Here is a 10,530-nt window from a genome sequence, read left to right on the forward strand (position 1 = left end):
AACTGAGGCCAAGAGAAGTGTAGTGACTTGCCCAAGTTCACAGAGCAGACAAGTGGCAGAGGCGGGATTAGAACCCTCGTCCTCTGACTCCCAAATCCTTGCTCTTTCCACTAAGCCACACTGCTAATGCCAAACTACTCACTGGACCTTGATAATAATAACATTGATATTTGTTAAGCGCTTACTATGTGCAAAGCACTGTTCTAAGCGCTGGGGGAGATAGAGGGTAATCAGGTCATCCCACATGAGGCTCACAGTTAATCCCCATTTTACAGATGAGGTAATTGAGGCACAGAGAAGTGAAGTGACTCGCCCACAGTCACACATCTGACAAGTGGCAGAGCTGGGGAGTCGAATCCATGACCTCTGACTCCGAAGCCCAGGCTCTTTCCACTGAGCCACGCTGCTTCCAAGATGCTTGATCTTGAAGCACCACTGGGTAGTGGACAGAGCTTGCGTCTGCAAGTCAGAAAGTCATGTGTTCTAATTCCGGCTCCACCACATGTCTGCTGTGTGACCTTGGGCAAGTCACTTAACTTCTCTTGGCCTCAGTTCCCTCATCTGTAAAATGGGGATTAAGACTGTGAGCCTACGCTGGACAGGGACTGTGTCCAACCTCATCAATTTGTATTTACCCCAGCGTTTAGAACAGCGCTCAGTACATAGTAAGCGCTTAACAAATACCATCATCATCATTATTATTATTATTAGACAAGTGTCAGAGCTGTCATTGGAACCCAGGTCCTCAGACTCCCAGCACCGGACTCGTTCCACTAGGCTGCGCTGCTTCTCTAAAACAGGTTCATTCATTCCTTCATTCATTCAGTCACTCGTATTTTTTGAGCGCTTACTGTGTGCAGAGTGAGTCGGCCAAGGTCACCCAGCAGACACGTGGTGGAGCTGGGATGAGAACCCAGGTCCTCTGACTCCCAGCCCCAGGCTCGTTCCACTAGGCCACGTTGCTTCTCTAAAATAAGTGGAGTGACTCGGCCAAGGTCACCCAGCAGGCAAGAAGTGGAGCCGGGATGAGAACCAGGTCCTCTGACTGCCAGGCCTGGGTTCTTTCCACTAGGCTGCGCTGCTTCTCTAAGACAAGTGAAGTGACTCAGCCAAGGTTACCCAGCCGACAAGTATCTGCTTAATAATAATAATAATAATAATAATAATAATAATAATGTTGGTATTTGTTAAGTGCTTACTATGTGCCAAGCACTGTTCTAAGCACTGGGGGGAAATACAAGGTATTCAGGTTGTCCCACATGGGGCTCACAGTCTAAATCCCCATTTTACAGATGAGGTAACTGAGGCACAGAGAAGTTAAGTGACTTGCCCAAAGTCACACAGCTGACAAGTGGCGGAGCTGGGATTAGAACCCATAACCTCTGACTCCCAAGCCTGTGCTCTTTCCACTGAGTCACGCTGCTTCTCTCTCTCTGCTTGTGTATGTATGTGTGCCTATGTCACTTGTGTATATATTTACACATTTATTATTCTATTCATTTTATTAATGATGTGCATATATCTATAATTCTATTTATTTATATTGATGCTATTGATGCCTGTCCACTTGTTTTGTTTTGTTGTCTGTCTCCCCTTTTTAGACTGTGAGCCCATTGTTGGGTAGGGATTGTCTCTGTTTGTTGCCAAACTGTATCTTCCAAGTGCTTAGTACAGTGCTCTGCACACAGTAAGTGCTCAATAAATATAATTGAATGAAGGAATGAACAAGTATGATGACTGGGGACGGAGGGGGGGGCGTCTATCTTGCCACCGGCCCCTTGCCCATGTCCTGCCTCTGGCCTAGAATGCTCTCCCTCTTCACATCCGACAGATGTTGACTTTCCCCACTTTTAATGCCTTATTGAAGGCACACCTCCTCCAAGAGGCTTTCCCTGACTAAGTCCTCATTTCCTCTTCTCCCTCTACCTTCTGCGTCACCCTGATTTGCTCCCTTTATCACCCCTCCCTCAACCCCACAGAACTCACGTACACATCCATAATTCATTTATTTATATTAACGTCTGTTTCCCCACTGGACTGTAAGCTTGTTATGGGCAGGGAAAATGTCTATCAGCTCTGTTACATTGTTATAGTGCACTCTCCCTATCACTTAATACAATGCTCTGCACCCAGGAAGCGCTCAATAAATACGATCAATTGATTGGGACTGTAGGTCTCACGTTGGCCTTTTCAGTCACATATGCTTTCGTAGATGAATTTTACAGTCAGTGGTGCCTTCCTCAAGTAGGAAGGACACTTCTCTCGGTGTGATATTTTGCCTTATATATGTGTTAAAAATACATATATATATGTGTGTGTTTGTGTGTGTATGTCTAGTTGTATATGCATCTGTGTTTATGTGTGTATATCTAAACATATATGTGTGTATGTATATATGTGTTTTACATGAACATATGTATCTACATTCCAATGAAGCCGTTCAACATGGTGGTATGCAATCCTGGGACAGATGGGGGAAGTGTGCGTGCCGACTTACTCTAAATAAGTCCGGAAGGGGCAATTGTAGGACAAGAAAAGCCAAGGATTTGAAGGAAGCACAGTCCGCTGCCTATAAAAGCTTCCAAAATGACTTCAATCAATCGTGTTTGTTGTGCATTTACTATAATAATAATAATAATAATAATGTTGGTATTTGTTAAGTGCTTACTATGTGCAGAACACTGTTCTAAGCGCTGGGGTAGATACAGAGTAATCAGGTTGTCCCACTTGGGGCTCACAGTCTTAATCCCCATTTTACATAAGAGGGAACTGAGGCACCAAGAAGTCAAGTGACTTGCCCAGAGTCACACAGCTGACAGGTGGTGGAGCCGGGATTAGAACCCTTGCCCTCTGACTCCTAAACCCGGGCTCTTTCCACTGAGCCATGCTGCTTACTATGTGCAGAGGACTGTACTGAGAGTACAATGCAACAGAATTAGCCAACATGTTTCCTGCCCATAAGGAGCTTACAGTCTGGAGGGGAAGGCTATGACCTGCCTCTGGCTATCCAACTCCTCCTTCTGTTGTTGTCTTAACAGAGTCATTATGTGTTCTGTCATTCCCGGGAGAAGGCTCTTAATCGGATTGGTTGATATCATTTGGCTGGGAGATGGGGTTTGGCTTGATGCACAACCTGATAGCGTCTCTTCCAGAGATTAGAGAAAGTGTGCCTTTGGCTTCCAGCCAGATGGTAGCTGCAAAGCCAACTGCCTATTTTGTCTCTGACAATATTTAAATAAAAATGTGTCAAGGGGACAAAAGCATGGGGGGATAATGATGTGTGAAATGCTGGAAAATTAAGACTGTTTTCATTTGGAAAACACCTGGTTTTCAATGTTAGTGCCGCTGAGTCTTGAAGATTTCATTGAAAGGGCTTACGTGAAGTGGCGTGGTCTAGTGGAAAGAGCCCGGGCCTGGGAGTCAGAGGACCTGGGTTCCCATCTCGGCTCCCCCATCTGCCTGCTGTGTGACCTTGGGCAAGTGACTTGACTGCACCTCCGTTACCTCAGTTGTAAAATGGGGACTAAATACCTTTTCTCCCTCCTACTTAGTCTGTGAACCCCAAATGGGACAGGAATTGTGTCCAAACTAACTTGTATCCACTCCAGCACTTAGAAAAGTGCTTGACACATAATATCAATTAATGGTATTTATTACCATTAGTTAGACGTCATGGGTTCGAATCCCGGCTCTGCCACTTGTCAGCTGTGTGACTGTGGGCAAGTCACTTCATTTCTCGGTGCCTCAGTTACCTCATCTGTAAAATGGGGATGAAGACTGTGAGCCCCACGTGGGACAACCTGATTACCCTGTATTTACCCCAGCGCTTAGAACAGTGCTCTGCACATAGTAAGTGCTTAACAAATACCAACATTATTATTATTATTTATTGAGTGCTTAAAATGTGCAGAGCACCGTACTAGACTGTAAGCTCATTGTGGGCAGGGAATGTGTCTGTTTATTGTTGTATTGTACTGTCCTAAGTGCTTAGTACAGTCCTCTGCAAGCAGTAAGTACTTAATAAATATGATTGAATGAATGCTTGGGAGAGGATAATACAACAGAGTTGATAGACATGTTCCCTGCCCACAGCTAGCTTACAGTCTAATAATGACATAATAATTACTACCAATAATAATAATAATGAAATGAATGCTTTCACAGTGTGCATTACTAGGCTCCGAAATATCCCTCAAATTCTCCCGGTGGCCTGTGACTTTTCATCGCTGGGTTAAGGACATTGGTCAAGAGTCGATGTAAGATAGGACTGCAGAAGTTAACATGCATTCAATCAACCATTTGATTGCATTTACTGCAAGCAGAGCATACTAAGTACTTGGGAGAGTTCAATAGAACGGAGTTGGTAGGCACGTTCCCTGACCACAGTGAGCTTACAGTCTTGAGTAAATCTATGCATTGCTCTCCTAACGAGTGTCCCTCTGGACCAAATCCTGACAGACAGGTAACCGTTAGCTCGCAGAATGGCGATGTGGCTTCAGACCCCAGTGGGACCCAGCAGACCTGATCTGTGCTGCAGTTCAGGTACAGGAGATGATCCCCAAAGCACAAATGAGAAGGTCCGGAAACACAGAACATCTCACCCCTGCAGGGTTAGACGTGCCAGGTGAATGAATGGCTGACTGCGGGATACCCAAACAGCTGTGGTGAACTGAAATAAGGGGGCTGTCAGCAGGGTGGACAGAAGAAACTCTTTAAGGATGCATTTAAGGCAAACTGGGTTGTTTGTTACCCACAGGGCAGGGCTGTATGAATTCCCAGCTTTCTTCTCGGAGACACTCGTGGCAAAAACACCTGCCTTTTCCATAAGATGGTCAATCAGTCGATCACTGATCACTGAATGACTGCTTTCTGTACTAAGCACTAAAAACTAAGTGCTCAGGAGAGTGCAACCCAATAAATAGGTAGACACGATCCCTGCGCACAAGGGTATTATAGTCTATGACAATGTGTCCAAACTCAGTTTACCAGGACATAGATCAGACCCAGTGATGCTAGAATCCTAGAATTTTAGAATATCAGGACAGGACCTACAGAGGTCATTTGGTCCAACCTTCTGCCTCCAAGTTGATTAATAATAATAATAATAATAATAATGGCATTTGTTAAACACTTGTTATGTGTCAAGCACTGTTCTAAGCATGAGGGTAGATACAAGCAGATCATGCTCGGTGGAAAGAGCCCGGGCTTGGGAGTCAGAGGTCATGGGTTTGAATCCTGACTCTGCCCCTTGTCAGCTGTGTGACTGTGGGCGAGTCACTTCACTTCTCTGTGCCTCAGTTCCTTCATCTGTAAAATGGAGGTGAAGACTGTGAGCCTCACGTGGGACAACCTCATTCCCCTGTATCTACCCCAGCGCTTAGAACAGTGCTCTGCATGCAGTAAGCGCTTAACAAATACCAACATTATTATTATTATTATTATGTTGGACACAGTCCCTGTCCCACAGAGGGCTCACAGTCTTCATCCCCATTTTACAGATGAGGTAAATGAGGCACAGAGAAGTGACTTGCCCAAGGTCACCCAGCAGACATGTGGAGGAGCTGGGATAAGAACCCAGGTCCTTCTGACTCCCAGAAGAACTAAGTCATCCCAGACAGCTGGGCAGTTTTTATTTTTCCTCACAAACTCCAGTAATAGTCTACAACTTTCCTTCACCTCCTTGATAGGAAGATCGTCCTCATTTCCAGCCCCATTGTGTTCTGCTTCTGTTTAAGGCCATTTACTCTCCTGGTCCTCTCCACCTGTGGAAAAATAACACTTGGGCATATGCATCTAAGGGATAAACAGGGTGGCTTAGTGGATAGAGTCCGGGCCCAGGAATCAAAAAGACCTGGATTCTAATCCCGGCTCCCCTACCTGCCTGCTGTGTGACCTTAGGCAAGTCACTTCATGTCTCTGGGCCTCGGTTACTTCATCTGTAAAACGGGGATGAAGATCGTGAGCCCCATGTGGCACATGGACTGTTTCAAAGTTGATTAGCTTGTATCTAACCCAGTGCCTGGCCTGGCAAACAAATGCCACAAACACACACACACACCAAAAAAAAAAAAACCACCACACTTGGGTGGCAGTGTGGTCTAGGGAAAGAACCCATTTCTGGCCCCCAGAAGCCCTGCATTCTAGTACCAGATGTGCCTCTGGTCTGCTATATGAGCTAGGGCAGACCACTTAACTTTTCTCTTTAATTGGGGGATAATTATACCTGTCTCCCTCATGGGGATGTCATGAGGACGAAATGAGATGGACGATAAATATCATATGAACTTTGGCGACATCGAAGTGCTTCACAAAGTATTGTGATTTTTACTGTTACCATTCAAGTTTTCTGGAATTAGCCTAGCGTCTAAATCTTCTAAATCTGGGAATATCTGAGGCAGTCTGCCATGTTGATCTAAGGGAGGAAAGAGGTAAAAGCGAAGAGCAATATCCAAGGAGGAGAATCGATGCCTGATTTTGAACAGATCTTCCACGTCTGGGAAGCCCATCTGGAAACAGTTAACTGAGCGGAAGGGGTGGACAGGGACACTTTAGCGATGAGGAATGAAAATGTCACCAAATTTTTGAGAAAATGCTCCTCCTCAGAAGCAGATTAATGAAGCGGAAGGAAAAGTGCCGACTGTCAGCAGATGAATTATTGAGGGAAGGAAACAGCCCCTTGAGCAGGTGCGGGGACGTTGGACGGTTTCAGAATCTTCAATCGAATCCCAAAGTGAATCAGAACTGGCTTCACTTGATTTTCATTTGAACACTTTAACAGTTCATTTGCCTTAGAGTTTAATGCTTTAACAGCTCATTTGGTTTTTTCTAGAAGTTTTTATGCAACTTTACCCATCCTGACCGTTTTGCCCCCCCACCCTGATGGTGATGTGGTACACTATATGTGTACAAGATCCAACATATATATACAATGACCAAATATATCCCAGGAAGCCTTGTTCCTCCCTGTTTTGTACCTCAGTTTTTTGGCTGTTGTATCAGTGGTTTAGAGGACCTTCAGCTGTATGTCCCTGGGAGACTTCAGCTTGGTTTGCGAGACTGATCTTCAGACATTAGGATGGACTATACTGGAAGCTCCTTGTGGGCAGGGACTGTGTCTACCAATTCTGTTGTCCTCTCCTCTCCCAAGTGCTCAATAAATACCACTGATTGATTGATTAGCTCTGCTCTGGGTCCAGCGGGAAGACTGTGGTTCTGGGAATCGGGAGATCTAGGTTCTAAGACCCGGCCCTCCTGACTGGGGCCGGGAGATCTGACCAAAGACCCACCCAGGGGGTGTTTTCTGAGGTGGACAAGCCCAGAGGGAATCCTGAGACCTTGACGGTCTGGTCCAGTCAGTCGTATTTATTGAGCGCTTACTGTGTGCAGAATACTGCACTAAGCGTTTGGGACAGTCCAATCTAACAATATTATGGACACCCTCCCTGCCCATAACATGCTTACAGTTTAGAGGAGCATCACTGCAGCCATCACTGGGTCCTGCACATAGAAAACACCGGATTGCCCTTTGCCATGGGCTGCCCACCGATTCCTTTGACCAGGTTCTTGGTGGTGAAGTACTGCACTCTCCACACAGGATAAATAATTCATAAATTATAAATGCCTTAATGAATAAATAAAAATGAAAAAAATTAATAATAAATACTATTGATTGGACGAGTGAAGGCGGGGAATATTACAGAAAGGAAGGAACACCTCATTTGGGGGCCGGGGGGCGGGGAGTCTCTTCCTTATCTAGACCTGTTAGAGCTTAGCATGGGGCAGGACAGGGGCTTGTGGGAGCAAGATGGGTTGGCAAAGAGGCTAACCCTGTTTCACCTCCAAAATTAGGTGTTCCCTGCTGCAATAGGAAAAAGCCAAAATGGAACCAATTTATTTCAAGGACAGCTACCAAGAGATTGATTCGTGTAAAGGACTTGCCCTGGTTCCACCTTGGCAAGTCACTGACCATGGGCAAGTCACTGAATTTCTCCATGCCTCCCTTTCCTCCTCTGTTCTCCCTCCCTTTCAGGCTGTGAGCCCTATTTAGCAAGGACTGTGTCCAACTGGATTATCTTTTTTCTACCCCAACACTTAATACAGTGTTTGGCAAATATTATCATTATTATTATTATGAGCCACTTAGGAATGAAGACTAGAGAAAAGAGGAATCCCTACAAATATCTGTGAAATGGGAGTTTTTAATGCCTAGTCTAGGGTGATGACGATGATGATGATAAACAGCATGGCCTCGTGGAAAGCTTACAGGCCTGGGAGTCAGAGGATCTGGGTTTTAATTCAGGATCTACCGACTGCTTGCTGTGTGACCTTGGGCAAGTTACTTAACTTCTCTACACTTAGAGAAGCAGCGTGGGTCAGTGGAAAGAGCACGGGCTTTGGAGTCAGAGGTCATGGGTTTGAATCCCGGCTCTGCCACTTGTCAGCTGTGTGACTGTGGGCAAGTCACTTAACTTCTCTGTGCCTCAGTTACCTCATCTGTAAAATGGGGGTTAAGACTGTGAGCCCCACGTGGGACAACCTGATTCCCCTGTGTCTACCCCAGCGCTTAGAACAGTGCTCTGCACATAGTAAGCGCTTAACAAATACCAACATTATTATTACACTTCAGTTTCCTCAACAGTAAAATGGGGGTTAAATCCTATTTCCTCCTACTCAGACTGCAAGCCCCATGTAGGACAGGGACTTAACTGATTCATTTGTATCTACCCCAGTGCTTAGAAAGGTGCTTGACACATAGTAAATAAGTATTTAACAAATAATAATAATAATGATAATAATGAACTCTCTCAGGAAAGATAGACAAGCATTTCTGAACAGAGACTACAGAGTTAAATTAGATGGGAAGCAGCATGGCCCAGTGGAAAGAACATGGGCCAGGGAGTCAGGAGGTTCTAGTTCCAGCTCGGTTCCTTGATCTGCTATGTGATTTGGGCAGGAGTCAATCAATCAATCACCTTTATTGAGCACTTACCGTATGTAGAGCACTGTACTAAGCATTTGGGAGAGGACAATATAACAGTGTGGGTCGACACATTCCCTGCCCACAAGGAGATTGTAGTCTAGAGGGGGAGACAGTAATTAATATAAATGAATAAATTCCTAGTAATAATAATAATAATAATGATATTCGTTAAGTGCTTACTATGTTCTAAGCACTGTTCTAATCGGGGGGTAGATACAGGGTAATCAGGTTGTCTTATGTGGGGCTCACACTTTTAATCCCCATTTTACAGAGGAGGTAACTGAGGCACAGAGAAGTTAAGTGACTTGACCAAAGTCACACAGCAAACAAGTGGCAGAGGCAGGATTAGAACCCACGTCCTCTGACTTCCAAGCCCGTGCTCTTTCCACTAAGCCACCCTGCTTCTCTGTATGGACTTAAGTGCTGTGGGGCGGAAGGTGGGGTGGATAAAGGATGTAAATCCAAGGGCAGTCAATCAATGGTATTGAGCAACTACTGTGTGCAGAGCACTGTACTAAGTCCTTGGGGGAGCACAATATAACAATAAACAGACCCTTTCCCTGCCCACAATGACCTTACAGTCTAGCAACAAGCTGAACTGTAAAATAAGAATAAGATCTCTGCTCTACCTCTCTCTTAGACTGAGCCCTGTTGTGGGACAAGGCCGATGTCTGATCTGACCATCTTACGTCTACCCCAACGTGTAGAACAGTGTTTGGCACATAGAATGTCCTTAATGATGATGATAATACAGGAACATTACCTTCCCCCCGATCAGCCTTTTCTCCTTTCTCCCCCTTGCCCCTCACCAGAAACATGAGGCCTTCTCTATCAGCTTACTAAAGTAAGCATTAACTCTGAGGAGCTTGATTGGTGATTGGGTAGTGGACTTTAGTAATAAATGCCTTTGAGGGAATTTGCAGGAGATTCTTTTTTTAATGGTATCTGTTAAATGCTTAGTATGGGCCAGGCACTGTACTAAACACTGAGTAGACCCAAGCTTATTCATTCATTCAATGGTATTTATTGAGCACTTACTATGTGCAGAGCACTGTATTAAGCGCTTGGAATGTACAATTTGGCAACAGATAGAGACAGTCCCTGCCCATTGATGGACTTACAGTCTAATCGGGGGAGACAGACGGACAAAAACATGACCACTTAGTAGCCAATATAAATAAAAATTAAATATTTTAATAGGGAGGTAAGTGGTAAATATGATTCTTAATTATACAAAAACTAAAGAATAGGATTTTTGTCTCAAGAATTCATCATCATCACTGGAAGTGAGGCGCACAGTTCTGACACCTCAAAAATGGTCATTTCCTCAGGTATTGGCCCAGGGGTACAGTGAATTTCTTTTCATTATCAAAAAGCATGCGTTTAAATAATACATTAAAGCGCGAAGTTCTGTGTTCAGAAATAGAAGGCACATAACTTTCACTTGGTGCCTCCAAACATCCTGTGGCCTCTGCTGACGACAGAATCCTGTTCCATCTGGATGGACTGTGGTTCTGACCCAATAAATCGTGCCACAAACGGTCCCCAGA

The sequence above is a fragment of the Ornithorhynchus anatinus genome, chromosome X1 (genome assembly GCF_004115215.2).
Source record: "Ornithorhynchus anatinus isolate Pmale09 chromosome X1, mOrnAna1.pri.v4, whole genome shotgun sequence".
Taxonomy (NCBI): domain Eukaryota; kingdom Metazoa; phylum Chordata; class Mammalia; order Monotremata; family Ornithorhynchidae; genus Ornithorhynchus; species Ornithorhynchus anatinus.